Source organism: Ruditapes philippinarum, unplaced genomic scaffold, assembly GCF_026571515.1.
Source record: "Ruditapes philippinarum isolate M1 unplaced genomic scaffold, ASM2657151v2 ctg7596_1_1_1_1, whole genome shotgun sequence".
In the NCBI taxonomy this organism is placed as follows: domain Eukaryota; kingdom Metazoa; phylum Mollusca; class Bivalvia; order Venerida; family Veneridae; genus Ruditapes; species Ruditapes philippinarum.
The window spans coordinates 52,250-68,316 of NW_026860229.1; the positions used below are offsets into that span (position 1 = coordinate 52,250).

A 16,067-nucleotide genomic window follows, 5' to 3' on the forward strand; every position below is an offset into this window, starting at 1 on the left:
CTTATAAATATATCTCTAAACTGGCAATGTTAATTATTGGTTTTATTTCATTAATAACATTAATGTCTCTAAAAAATCAAGAATGATTATCAACATTTTATTGTATTAATTACAATGTCTCTAAAATAACAAATTTCCTCTTCTTTTTTTTCATACATGTAAATAACATTATTGTCTCTAAAAGCAATAAAATTGATAACTTATTTTATTTCATTAATAACATATTGACTCTAAAATATCAAAATTCATTATTTATTTTATTTCATTACTAACATACTGTCTCTAAAACAACAAAATTCATCATTTATTTTATTTCATTAATAACATATTGTTTCTATAAAACAACAAAATTCATTATTTATTTTATTTCATGAATAACATAATTATTGTCTCTAAAACAACAAAACTTATCATTTATTTTATTTCATAGATAAACAACAAAATTCAAATTTATTATATTTCTATGATATTAAACATATTATCTCTAAAATATTGTTAGTAAGGCATGAAATAAAACCAGGACTGGTCATTCACTGATGTATTTCAGTCTACTAGTGAATGTCACACAGGTTAATGTAGAGACATAGTCAGTACAGGATAATATATGTGGGGTCAGGTATTATGGTCATGTATTTACTTGATGAAACTCTACCTCAGTAGCTTGACAGACATAAATCGTGTCAGTGTTTGGTGATATGATAGGATATCAGAGTGAAATGTTACCTCCAAAACACCGAATATAGTGAATATAGTGAAACTGGACACTGGATTTATACAGGGGAGAGTTTTTATGGATTATATGTCCGGTCATTTCCCTGTAGTGAAATTGAATGAAATATTCAATTAAGCAAAGATAACATCGCATGTATATAGGTAAATTATGCTAATGTTGTCCGATTTTTGAAATGACCTTTTTGTTGGTAAAAAGTTTGGTGTCTATTAGACTACTAATAATGAACAAGTGCTTGCATGTACAAGTTTTAAGAAACATGTCATTGTTTGCTTTAATTAATGATATGAAGGTTAAAGTTCAAATTCGTTATTTTAGTTCTATACCATTCTTTAACAGTTTTAACAGTGCTCATCATACTTTTATTTATTGCGATTGGTGTACATATATGCTAATGTACATAATATATGCTAAAGTGTAGGACTGATGTATTTTTCTTTAAAGTATGAAAAAAGAGACCTTACCTTTGATAGTTTTCAATATTTTGAAAAGTTTTTATGAATAAAATACAAGGTGATGTAGGTTCAATTGCTTAAGGCTTTAAGTTAATTTTTTTCTCATATCTGGCTGTTGACAGAAGTCATGAATATAAAACAAGGTTAGACGATGACATAAGTTCGTGCCCCAAGGTTATATTTGAAGTTTTTAAAATCAAGATAAGTTCACCTGTTACAGTATCGAAATATTGCCACCATAATTGATGATGATAGGTGACAACATAGGTCATATTGTCATTATGAAACCATCTGTACATATCCACTTCCCATAATGCTTTAGGCTGGGTACAGTCTAAAAAATGTTTGAAATACTTTAGATAGATATTGTTGTAAGCATCCTTGAAATGTTTTGTAATTTCTTTTCTTTTGATATATTTGTTGTAGATGGTGAACAATTTCAATGCACTATTTTCTGTACCAAATAGGGACTTGTACCAGTACATTACATATAATTCAGGTGCCTTTTCTAAAGTGATCCTTGATGTAGTTTAAAGACAAAGTTGATTTCTAAACCTAAGCGTTAATAGTACTATCATTGGTCCAGTTTCGGCTCAGGAATTGTTCCGACTCATTCAATGTCATTTTTCTAGAAAACCGGCAATTCATAAGAAAATGTGAGCTGCCCAACAATTGGTTAGACACTCATTGCATTATATTATCAACGAAAAAGTAAAATGTCAGAAATATTTCAATGACAAAGGCAATGAAGAAACCGGAACTGGTCCTGTGCCGGAACTGGTTACTTGACTGTAGAGGCAACTAATTCTACCCATGCAAACAGTGCAGACCAAGATCAATCTCAGTCCTTGTTGTCTAATCATGGTCTGTACTGTTCACTATTCAGTTAGTACATCTTATGAAACTTTTCCTAAAAGTCATGAATGGTTTTGTCACAATTGAAAGTCTGCACTGGTTGCATTCGTAGTAACAGTTGCCGTCTCCTGACTAATTAAGGGTTAATAATGTACGCAATGACTTCCTTTTTCTGGAGTGTCAGTCAGGTAACTCCCTCGTTGGTTTATTAAGGCCATTTTTAGCCAGGGAAAATGTATTGATGCCAAAGTGACCTGAGACTGAAGCTCAAATGCCATAGCCACTGAGAATGTCAACTTGATCAATCCTGGATCTTTTTAATACTCTAGTATCTTACGGGGTTTCTGTGTGCATGAAAGGTCCCCAAATAATTTATGCACAATCTGTTACAGGAATATCTGAATTGTATGAATATCAAGGGTGATAGCCAAAGTAATCATAGACCTTCTTGTAAATCTTCCACAGATCAGAGGGACCATCCAGCTCTTCAGTGTGGGAGTCTGACAAGTTAGATCTATCTGCCAATCACAGTATCTTGTTATCATCACTACAGATACCCCGATAATGAAACTTACCGACCCAGAAAATTATTCCCCTTTCATCTATCATTTCAATCAAGTATTCAAGAAGATTGTCGGTTAATAATGCAGAGTGGATAGGGTCGGTGTTTAACATCAGATTTTTGTAGCCGAAAACCTGTTAAACTGTTAAAAGGTTGAAGCTATAAACTTTATTATTTCAAATTGGCTTCTATCAAAATTGCGTTTTATGGTCTGGGTTTATAGCATTTGTTTATGGTGAAACAACAATTAGTTGTTTCTCTTAACATATAGTATCGGAATGTATATCTTAATGTAATTGTAGTAGAGATAGTGAAAATATTTGATTAAACACTTCATTTGATGAGTGTAATGATGCTTTGGCTTAAAGTGTCAATTGCTCCAGGTGAAGGGGTGAGTTTTTTTGTTTTTGCTTTTTTTTCACTTATTGATATATATATGTATAGAAGTACAATTTTATAACCAGGTCAAGGCCTGATATTGATTTAAGTCATTGATTTGAAATTACTTGCCCGTCACTGATGTGGGTTCAATCCTGCCAGAGTATTTTGATTCTTAAATATGCAGAAGCAATCCTAACAGAATATTGGGTTTTCTTCACAGCCTGCTTATACCCTTGGGGAATGGGGTGGCACCTGAAGTCTTCCACCACAAATAATGCTGCAAACTCATCATTAAAGACATAGCTTTAAAACATCTTGGTGGCTTATAAGCCAATAAAGTCATACTAGGTCACACTTGTTTAGAAAGAGCAAGTAGTCATAAGAAATAGTTAACCATTGCAATGCTAAATGCCATAAAAGGACTTGTCTATATGTATCTTTCAAATAAGTCAGCACAGATCTGCTGACTTATTTTAGTCTGCACTGGTAGCATTAGATCAGTATGTCAAAAGCTTTGCAAGATCTTCTTTTAATGCTGTCAGATAATGGTGTTTTGAGTAACAGTTGTTATGACAGCTAGTAGAGATCATTATGCAAATGATGTGGGTGATTTGTGACCCCTGGAGTCTTACTACAGATTGAATATGCGAGGTGTTTGACCTGGCCTGCCTACTTTCATTCGAAAATTATGTTAATTCAGCCACTTTATGTTGTAACTGAAACAGACTAATTCAAGTTTAGTACCAGTGAAAACCACAATTACCCACCAAGTGAATAGTGAAATAAGATGAAAATGATAGGTTAGGCAAGCCACCACTGTTATATATTAAGCTACCAGATCAGCAGATGGAGTATAATGTGTCAACAGTAGATCATCCGTGTGAAAGTTTTAGTGGTAGACAACCTATAATTGTAACAGTTTGAAGTACTCATTTCTATGGTGGTCATGTGATTTGATTACTTAGTATATGAATAATAATTAGTGCTTACTTTAAGCTATTTTTCAATGATTTCGTCTCAGATCACCAAAAGAATATAACAACTTTTCTAACATTACCTTCATTGCATAATTGTCAGTAACATATTTCACTTTTATGCTAAATTATCTCTTGACAAAAAGCCCAGACCTGGGTTAAAGAAATTGCCATTCTATGTAGCTTAGAGTAGTTGTGAAAGTTGGTCACTTTAATCAACTGCTCTGGCTATAAATAAAATCTTGCGGAAGTACTGTGCAAATTTTAAGTGTGAAAATAAGTATATTATTGAGTTTTATATAGAGCTTACAATATCATTCTGGCGGCACTGAAAAAATGAAACTGCTTTAATAATTTGTATTTCCCTCCTAAATAAAGAGTTGCATTAATATTTAAGTCATTCATATGACATTTTCCACTTCAAATTGAAGAGTTTCATTTTTTAAAATCATTCATAATTTACTCTCCAAATTGAAGTTGCATTTATTAAATTATTCATATTAACATTATTTTTTCCCTCCAAAGTGAAGAGTTGCATTTATTTAAATAATTCAAAATGAAAAAAATTGCATAAAATACTCATTTTATTACTTAAATTAGTAATAAAATGAGTATTTTATGCAATATTTCATAACATTTTTAGAGATTGATGATGTCTTTTTGACCATTTAAGTTTATTTTTGTAACTGACCATGACTTTTGTAACTTCCAAAAAAGAAGAGTTACATGCAGTATTTGTTAAGTTGCTGTGACCCAGTCAGAGGTGGATATATAATTGTCCCCGACAAAGATAAAATATTGAGACTGTATAAGGAAATGCTTGTGTTGCTGACCAATGTAGACACATTATTGTGATTTATTACCATTACAATGGTCACTATTGGTCAGTAAGTCTAGACACAGTTGTCATAGCAACTGAGGCTCCTTGTCACCCGCTCACTTTGTCATCTTCGTCATTACAGGAAACAAGTTAAGTCCGAAGAAAGCTTTAAGATTGATATTATACAAAAAAAAGTTTCCCCCATAAAATGTTTTCCTCTGTAATGAGGATATCAAAGTGCTTGTAGATGTGACTTGCAGTGTCCTGTTGTGGATTCTTTATGATTTTCAAAGACAAATTTTATTGTACTTTACTGCAGATATTCAATTTAATATATTTGATAAAGTTGAAAAAATATTCTTCAAAATTATAATACAGGTGAAAAATAAAATATATTCATAGCCACGCCTTTTTCATAAAATTGATAAATGGATGCAATAACTGCCAAAATATACATGTATATAGATTATTATTAGTTGATTGAAAGTCTATATTATTTTTAAAGATTTTAACATGTAGTTTGGGTGGGTGTTAAATAAATTAAATGTTGCCATGCTTGAAAATTTCATAATTTACGTTTCATTATATCAGATATTTAATAGCAGAAGTCAATAATTATATGATACACTATTTTTTCTGTTGTAATAATTTTTGGAAAAAATAAAAAAATCGGTCAGAATTATTTTTTATGAAAATGTGCATTCAACCCAAAACGCATTAATTACACCAAAGATGACCAAACAACTTGTTAAAGGTCATTATTTATATAGTAACATTCCTTGATGTACGTTGTTAAACTAATTGGATGATATATCAGATAAAATCAAAAGCTGACCAAATGACTAAGAGGTTGAAAAGGTTATCGCTAATGATGTAGATGCTATCCCCGCCTCTGTTTGTGACACGTGTGACATGGCCACTGTGAATAATTTCCATTTTCTCGATTAGTTTAATACCTCGAATACATAACAACAATATATGAATAATATCCGAAATCAATAGGCAGCTGTCTTTCTAACAACTGTACCCATCCGATGACTTAATACAAATTAATACAAATGTTAATAAAAAAATCGTGACAGTTTTTCTGCCCTTTTATGAACAGTGATCGAACAAAGGCACTTCATGGCCACCATCTGCTCATTAAAGCGGTCTAAGATTTAAGAAATTTTACGGAAAATTAGGACCAGTCTTATTTCACAAAGCCACGGAACAATACAAATCTCTGCCGTTTGTCTGATGAAATTGACACTTGCAGCTCAAATTAGCGAGTCGAATAAGGAATTTTGAAGATCGTGATGACTAATTCTTCATGGATTTCTTTAATAACATGTGGAGTGATATAGCCATGATAGTCTGCAGAAAATCATTTGTAAATTGTGGCAAGGGGAATATTTTTCTTCTACTAACATTGGACTCAACTTTTCTGTTATTTGTTTTAAACAGAGTCCTTAATAGTATGTGGATATCTGATTTGTTTGACATTTATCAATGAATATTGATTTTGATATATATATATATATTTAATATATTATTATGAAATTACTCGGAATGTTATTTATAGAAATGGTAAATGCACATTGTAAGGGCTTTATTTTCCAGGTTACTTAACTTATTATTTTTCTACTTATAGGACTAATTACATGTAGGAAAGCATAACGACTGAGGATACCACACAAATATTAAAACCTCCACTGGTATGTATATTGTTACGTTTTTTTTATTGAGAGAATAACTTTATGAAATGTTTAAACAGATAAAAGTTAATGTCTCGGAAAAACGGCTTCAATTGTGTGTGAAAGTGCGTCTCGTTTCCTATTGTCTGATGGTCACATGTATTACAATTTTACTTCTATTGATTTATATTGTGTTTTTATATTAGTGAATGAAAGTAAAAACAAACTAAAAATTTCCGCAGCAGATGGTCATAAACTTTTATTTATTGTAACATTATTTCGCAAAGCATTGTGATACTATGGATAATGTAAGAAGTACATGTGTACATATATTTGTAGGTAAGGCACATATTGTTTTATATATTATATAAGTAGTACATGTAGATTTGCTAAGAAGCTTAACGTGCATTTTCATTGCATATCAATCTTGCAGCTTTTATGTCAAGCTTTGATGATTATGCTAGTTATAATAAGAAAAGCAGCTCAGCTTGAAGCCGAAAATCGTGGGCGTAAGAAATTTTTTTAATTGTAAAATGCATGAATTCACAAACAAGCAGGATAGACGATTTTCTTGCGAATGCATTTTTTTTCCAAAGCATTGCAATTTAAATGATATTAAAAGTGACTAAATATCTTGAACTTAGAAACAAAAAACATCTGTCTGGAGTAAATTTGCTATATCATGACAGACGGATGCGTAATTTTCATTCAGGTATTAAAATTATATGAAAGGAAATAGAATGGCTTTAAGTTTATTAATTTTATAAATAAAATAAGAAGAAAATACGTAAACGTCAGTGCAGTTTGATACTTTTCTCTATTAGTTTGGGTTCTATCAAACCTTCTACCGCATATATAGTTTGGGTTCTATCAAACCTTCTACCGCATATATATTAAGTTGCACGTACTTATGAAATTTTTTTCATGCACAACTGAACTTTGAACTGTTGTTTATCAGTGTATAAAAAAAGTGATGTGTCCTTGGTGTCATTTTATCTAGAAAATACATGTATACACTCTGTGTTTTGCAATAAGAAGCATTGAGCATTGTTTTTGTTACCTTAATTGATGTACATGTAATTTAAATTCTAAAATATGATTCAGGTATAGGGGCCTCTGGATAAAGGTTTAAGGTGACTGCCTCTGAGGTTCAGCTGTGATGTTGATCGAGGCTTACGAGAAATATTGAATTCTGACACTGACAAATGAGGAAAGGTTGGTTAGGTTTTGACTGATTAAAATAATACATGGGGAGGCGGAGATTTTACACCACTAGTATTGCTGAAAGTTAAGCCACAATGACATTGTCTTCATAACCCAAGCAAAAAATTTGATTTAAATAATAAAATGTTTGTGAAGTGAAGACTTCAGTGAAATTTCAAACACTGCTTTTTTTTGTTACAATCATTTTGTTACAGAAACGATACAGTTTGACCGGAGACATGAATCAGATACTAGAAAGGAAGAATAAGTGAGATTTTAATTACCAGTTTGTTTAGGAAGCTTTGAAATGGTTCAGGTGATAGGGGAGATGATTCATAGTGGTTGTTTGTTACCGGCTGTCTAAATCGAGGTCCTAATTTAAATAAGATATCACTTAAATAATAAATTATTCAGAGGAAATAGGCATGAGATAAGGCTGCATTTTTGTGTAATGACGGTATACACTTTGATGGGTATTGTTAATGTTGGTTGTTTTTTTTATATATATCATATATGAAAACTTTTTTTTCTCTCTCCCATTTAAACAATTATGAATGTTGTTAAAATTTAGTTGTTTTTTTTTGGTATGGCAAAATATTTTGGAAGTTTATTGCAATATAATTTTACCAAAGCAAAATGATCTTAGAACAATTATAAATTTCAATTTTTATAAAAAAGAAAAGAATATTTGTTATTGTTGGGATTCGGGGGGTGCAGGGAGTGGGGTATTGGGTGGGGACTGGACGGAAGGGGAGCATGTTTGTTCTTCTTGAAATGCTTGAAAAGATTTTTTCTGTAACTTTTCCTAGCAAGGACACACTGATGGATGTAGATACGAGTTCATATTTTTTATTAAGTTAATGAAGTTACACTGCAGTTGTTAGAAATTTATTGGTCATAATAATGGCTTTGCCTAACAGTTGCAATGATTGTCACCAGAGTGTTAAAGCCACTGCAGTCCAGAAAGTACATAACACAAATTTAAGATGATAAAGGTCAATTTTTTTACTGAATGATTTCAAATATGTTCAAAGTGTGAATGAGATATGGTAGAGATGTCACTTTTTGCCGATGGCCCTGTGGATTTAATGAACTGTGTGTGAAGTTATTTCAGTCATTTACTGATAAATTTTCTGTTTTGATACAATAGCTTAAACTTGTTTGAAAAGATTGAATATAATGTACTTAAATTTCTTTTAAGATTTTTTTGATGAAGTCTTTTTTCATCTGTTTTTTTTTTTTTTTTGTAAAAAAATAGAAATAAGATCAGTTTTTAATACAAGTATATACTGAAAGTTAAGGGATATGGGTTATCATTATGTGACACTATTATACACGCAAATTGCTACCCCTGTGGTGTTTTTGACATTTATGTATGTGAAACAGAACAATATTTCACACAGACCTCACAGTTTATAACATATTTTGCCCTATTAAATGTGATTTAATGCAAACCTCTTGAAATAGGTGAGTACCCTCTGTTCAAAATGAAGGGCAAAAACACTTTTTATATTTTATACCACTTGCATTGACATGGCATGTAAAATTACCTTCAAAATGATGAAAAAATGGCATTTTTTTTTTTTTAATGCGTTTATTTAAGGTCGCCGCCGGAAAGCCCATATGGGCGACCGTACACTCAAGTCGGGCCATCTCAGAGCGTCCCGCCGAGATTTTTTCGTCGATTTTTTTCCAGCTTTATTGGTGGAGGAAAACCCCAAGTGCCCCTTCGGGCATTATTTCAGGCACGAGCGGGCACCTGGGTAGAACCACCGACCTTCCGTAAGCCAGCTGGATGGCTTCCTCACATGAAAGATTTCGACCCGAGTGAGGATCGAACCTACAGCGGTGAGGGACCTGTGATCTCAAGTCAACGACCTTAACCACTTGGCCACGGAGGCCCCTAAAATATGGCAGGACTATGTGTGATGAATACATGTGATTGTTTTACTTGCATAAAATCAATGATTTCAGCCTTCATTCCTGAATATCCTAATGTTATGATACGTTCAGGGGACATCTTTGATTTCACAGTATTTGAACATTCTATAGGGCTTCATTAAGTTTAGATTGTGTACTGTACAGTCGTAGTTATAATTTTATACGGAATTCTCAAAATTTAATAAACAATGGACAGTTGGACATTGTTTTAATGCATTATGTCAATTATAGAAGGGAATAGGTTGACAATATCAGAATAAACCTAGTATATTCATTTTAGGTTGAACACAAGACACCCATTATATTTAAGCTTATTTATAATGGTATATTACTTCATATGAAATCATCGCTTCTTGAAACAATCTCAAGTTTTATCCTTCTCAAGACCTGATTGACGCCAGGTGTATTAATGCTATCCTTGCCCTATGCTTAAGCCTGGACAAATATGGGTTAAATTCTTCAAAGAGAATACACCAAATAAACCCTTCAAAAGTTGATTACTACAGGACTTGTTATCTTACGTTATTGACCTAATATTTCAATCATTAACAAAGGTATGCTCATTCATAAATATGCGAAATGATTATGTGGGATATTTGATAGACGAAAATGACAATATTAAAGGAGAAAAAATCTCATTATAAATTCCGAAATAGATGTCTATAAATTAAGGACTTTTACGGGCGAAATATTTTCGTAAGTGTTGGTTTTGTGATAATTTATCGTCTTAAATGAAATTTTGATTTATTTATTGTACGTCAATGGTTTGCACTGGTATGTAAATTTCGAATCATATTGCAAAGTCTGTAACGCGAGTATTATATACAAAATAATTGTATTTATTTATATGTCAAGGAAAAGTTTCGTAAAATATTATAATTACATCTCAAGTTGGCATTGTATAAAGCGCGTGTCTTTAGATTTGTGCATATAAATAACAGGTATTGTATGAAATGTTGTTCTTTATTTGACATGTCAAATTTAGTTTATATTACAAAGTTTATCCTATTCTATTTGTGTTGAGTTACAGTTGAAGTATCAAGTGAAAAATTCAAAGTATTTGACACTGGTTTAACTGCGAGAGATGCTATTTAAGAAAACTCATTTGTAACATTAAAGTTGTAAATATTTCTGAATTGTTTGCAAATATATGCCCGGCATATGTCCTTCTCTCTTGGCTCCTTTTATTCACAGTTTCAATGCAACAAGGTCAACGCAAAAATATGCCAGTCACTTCAAGTGTTGACCTAAAATTTTTGATGAATTCAAATCGGGGAACCTTAAAATGAGGGGATCAAATCTTAATTTGCATTACAAATTGCCTGTTTGATCTTTAAATAGATTTCATGTCGGCCAGTTTTTGTTGTTAATGAGATGAAACGTGAGATGTGGATGGGGAAAGAGAGGTTGGCATGTTGACATTAACCATTTACCCTCCTCGCATTTCTCCCTATGGACAAAACAGGTCATTTATTCTTTATTATACACAGACCAATACTAGTAGCCAGCGATCATTTGTTTGAAACGTAATCCAATTTTCACTGTTTGGTTTTATAAAAGCGAAGATAAATTTTCTGAATATACATAAATATTTGGTTTGATTTCAGAGTCTAAAATCGCATCATACAGTACTGTATAGTAGTTTTATTGTGGTGAGTATAAAGTTAAAGAAATAAAGTCACATTGCGAAAGTCTGGTAGGCTAGACAGACACAAGTTATGATATTCTTAATAAAACATCTTAGACCAAGAATGCATCTTTCTTCTTAGTTTTATTCTTTTCAAGATGGTGCTTATAAAATTTACTCATCATAAAAATTGCTTTTGCTGTGGGCAAGATAACCCTAAATTTGATACTGTTCAGCAATTCTTATCATTAAGGGAGCTTAAAGTGTCCATTAAGTTTTATTATTCGTATATTTATGGCAAATAACAGGCAAAGTTTCACAGACAAACACATTATTTTTACAAATTGCATGGCATTAATATTTCAAACCAGACAATCACCTCTGTAAAAGTTTTCTGGAATTTGAAGTGCTTACAAAATATATTTTAGATTGCATAATTTTTAAATCCCATACATGAAATGATGCGAAATGGGATGGATATAAAACAGGCTAATACAGTCTGTCTTAGATTTATGTATTTGCAATATCAAAAATATATTACCATAGTAAAACACAGTTCTTGTCATGCCTGAAATATTTCTGGCCTAGAGTACATTAAAGAAACATTTCTATTTTTAAAACAGTTGTTGCGTTTAAACATATTTATTTAAGCTCGATTGCGAAACAAGTTCTTGCAACTTATATTAATCACTTTCTCCAACCAGTACTGTTGTCATATAAAGAAACATAGTCGAGATTCAATTATGGCTCAAACCCATGATCTCTGGGTTGAGAGGCAGACACCTTAACCACTAGGCCACCAATCCCCTTATAACAGTTGTTAGCCAGGGATGTTAATAGAAGACAACTAAGGCAGTAAATTTTGTAACATAAGCCCAAATGTATTTAAATAAATTCCTGAGGCAGGTTGTGCCCTTCATGTTTGATCCCTGCTGCAAGGTCACACCAGTGATCTTAATTATAGAATTTTTCTTTCTTGCTAGGAACTCCACATAATATGCAGTATAATATATGTGTGTGTGGTACCGTTTTAAATGTCAATATGTCTGTTTCATCGTATTGTATGCTACAAGATGGCTGACACATCATAAGCATATTCTCGAGAACCGATAGAATAACTTAATAATTATTATAGAGCAAGACTTCTTGTATTGTTTGACAGTTCTGCAAAGCCAGTGTTTCAACTTTGATCCCACATTCCTATAATTAAATTAAGTATTTAGAGTTTTAAAACATTACCATTCGAAGTATCTTGATAACACTAATTCTTGTGCATCTTGTCCATGAACAAAACCATTCGTCCTTTCTAAGAAAAACTTCAAAAAAACATACTGACTTGCAGAGTGAACAGGGCAGACCATGATAAGACGGTATGTATGTGTCGGCTGATTTTGGTCTGCACTGGTTGCATGGGTATATTGAGTTTCTGCAGTCAGGCAAGGGGCTAATTCAGATATGAGACTCTTGTTTACTCGCAGTTTACGACTTACATGAAAAACTGTTAAGTGTTACTTTTGGAATGTTGCAGCAATTTTATATAGACTGTACAATATATTGTGATTCATAAACATTGTACTCTTTATTTATAAAATTACTAACACTTTCCTGCAGTGAGTCGCCAAATATGGTTTCTGGTGGTTATAATAGATAAATTTTATATATATGTCATGTCACGCTAAAATCAAACTTACATACGCGGTTTTATATGATATTTAATTAAACAAAGAACAGAACAGATACTCTGTGGTTTATATTAGAAAGCATTAGATGACAGGTAGTCACATACAGGATGAATGTCACAAAATCTTCCGCCATAATGATTTTTGCAGGTCGTATTTTTTTGCGGGAGTAAGTTATTTGAAAAGATTTATTGTAAAACCCACACATTTCTGAAATAAATGTTTGACTTTATTGTTCATATCCTTGAATGACTGTCAGGCTTCTTTTTTTGCATCATCCGCATAAATTATTAAGTATCGTAATGTCTATGTTGAACGAGAAAAGTTTCTGGATTAAATTTACATTGCTTTTTTAGCTCGACTATTCGATAAGAATAAGTAGAGCTATTGCAGTCACCCGAGCGTCGGCGTCCGCGTCGGCGTCGGCGTAACCACTTATGTTAAAGTTTTTGTAATAGTTCAAATATTTTCAAAGTCCATTGACATATGGCTTTGAAACTTTGCACACTTGTTCACCATCATGACCCCAACCTGTAGACAGGAGGAGGTAACTCTATCAAGCATTTTGACAGAATTATGCCCCTTTTTCGACTTAGAATTTACGTTAAAGTTTTTGTAATAGTTAAAATATTTTCAAAGTCCATTGACATATGGCTTTGAAACTTTGCACACTTGTTCACCATCATGACCCCAACCTGTAGACAGGAGAAGGTAACTCTATCAAGCATTTTGACAGAATTATGCCCCTTTTTCGACTTAGAATTTACGTTAAAGTTTTTGTAATAGTTAAAATATTTTCAAAGTCCATAGACATATGGCTTTGAAACTTTGCACACTTGTTCACCATCATGACCCCAACCTGTAGACAGGAGGAGGTAACTCTATCAAGCATTTTGACAGAATTATGCCCCTTTTTCGACTTAGAATTTACATTAAAGTTTTTGTAATAGTTCAAATATTTTCAAAGTCCATTGACATATGGCTTTGAAACTTTGCACACTTGTTCACCATCATGACCCCAACCTGTAAACAGGAGGAGGTAACTGTATCAAGTATTTTTTTTACTATCAAGCACTAAGAATAGTCGAACGTTGCTGTCCTACCGACAGCTCTTGTTATTACATAAAATTAATTAATGTGACTTTGACGATTATGACAAAACGATGGTATTAAGGGAACCTGTATTACAAAAATAACGTTATAAAAGGAACTTGTATTATAACAATAATGGTAAAAAAAGGAACTTGTATGGTATAAATGGAACTTGTATTATAACTATTACGGTATTAAGGAAACGTATTGTGGAACTCATTACTGGCACAGCTTTACTATTGTAATGAATAGTCCTCATAAAACACTTGTGATGAGCCGAAAAGAGAGTTAGGTAAAAAGAAGAAAATGTAACACCTTTATAATGTGGTAACCAAATGGTTTAAAGGTAATCTTCCTGATAGAACATTAGACTGCTTCTACCATACCTACTTTTAGTGGGGGGTGGGGGGAGTTGGAATGGGTGGGGTGTTGGCATCGATTGGTTATGAAATTTCCATGTCTGTATATAATAATGTATGATAATTTAATGAGGGTTAAGAGGACAGACCTTGGCCTGTGGACATGTCACTTGACATGTCCAGGTGATGAAATATTGCACGCAAGATCTCAAGGCCAGTGTGACTATTTTGATATAAAATGATATATACCATGTCAACAGCATTCAGATAAATTTTATACTCGCATCTCTTCTTTTTATAGAGGCATTATAAATGCCTGTAGTCATTTTCCTACATATTATTTGTCTTTAAAAACTGTGCTGAAAATTTGTACTTTTCAGAGATATCGTGAAAGTACAATGTATTCCGAAGTGTAATTAATTACAATTACAAATTACTGCATAATTACATCAAATAATTAGAAGTCTTCCTGTTTTTCGTGGAAATTAAGGTTGATTACCCACTGATTCTGTGCCAAATTGGCATGCTGTAACATACATTTAGTCTAATTGCACGATTTGTTCCATAGATTTAAATGAATGCAATGAATATAAATTCCAATTGAAAGCCAAAGGATGGTACTTGAATTCTGTTTTATTGGGTTTAAACAAAATTTAGATACAGAAATCTTTTAAAGTAAAGCCATTATTGTCCAAAAGTAGAAATTACATAGAAATCATCAGGTATTTAAGATTAATTACTAAATGGATTCTTGCAATTAAAGTGGTTATTTGCGTAACTTAAATTAGTTTATTCTTATAGACATTAAGGTCTTTATTATAAGGTCTGTGGGTGTCAAATGTGCAGGGAGCTTTCTAGAAGTAAATTACAGCGAGTGCCTCACATCATATTATCAAATCTTTGGTTAATCTTAAACTTGAAAAAGCAGTTCCTTACTTTGGAAGCAAATAGAATATGTTAAGCAATTAATTGAATAATTATTTGATCAAGAGTCCAAACATAAATCAATCAGTATTTATGATGTTCCAGTTAGCTTACAGACACTTGGGGGATTCTACCCAAATACCTGAGCTTGTGTGAATGGAGGAGCTTTTGGGCTAACTTTTTCTGCCTGTTTAGTTGGATCAAAGCTAAGACGCCAATTAACCACTCCTGAACAGTGTTAGTACGGTATCTCTTAAACCCTTTGGCAAACCAAAAAAAATTATTGTAATTTTAATTTTTTTAAAAGTTTTTAATTTTTTGTATGCATTTTCTTATGTTAGGCCGTGTCTACACCTATTCAAGTTTACATGTCACATTTAGATAAGCTAAATAAATGGCCCTTTCAACATTTTTTCAGGCACAATTTTTACTGAAATGTCTCATTAAGATAGCCCAGGATTTATACCTTTGTCTTTGCAAGACTATCATGTTTCTGTAAAATATGTGGGGAAAAAAAGCGGGAAAATGATGCAATTAGCTACAACAGAATGGAGTTCATTGAAAAAATGTGACAAAAATTTATTTTGATGCAAATTCTTTATTTGATGAAAGTTATTCACTAAGTGAACAAGATCATTTTAAATCCATTTTGACTCTACTTAAAAAAAGCGCTCTTTTTTATTTTTTTACAATGTATTTATTGTATTTATTTTTTTTGCTCTTGTGTATCAGCGTATTGATTTGTTCCTTTGACCAAGACATTGTAATCATTTACTGAAATTCAAAGGG

General features: G+C 32.2%; 1 long non-coding RNA gene across 1 annotated transcript in view; it reads left to right on the forward strand.

The window, feature by feature from the left end:
- LOC132759300 (uncharacterized) overlaps positions 1-16,067 on the forward strand; it is a 49,565-nt gene that overhangs the window by 19,783 nt on the left and 13,715 nt on the right. The window contains exon 4 of the long non-coding RNA XR_009629690.1: positions 6,411-6,474. This is a non-coding gene — a long non-coding RNA (uncharacterized LOC132759300). The remainder of the gene's footprint in view (positions 1-6,410; positions 6,475-16,067) is intronic.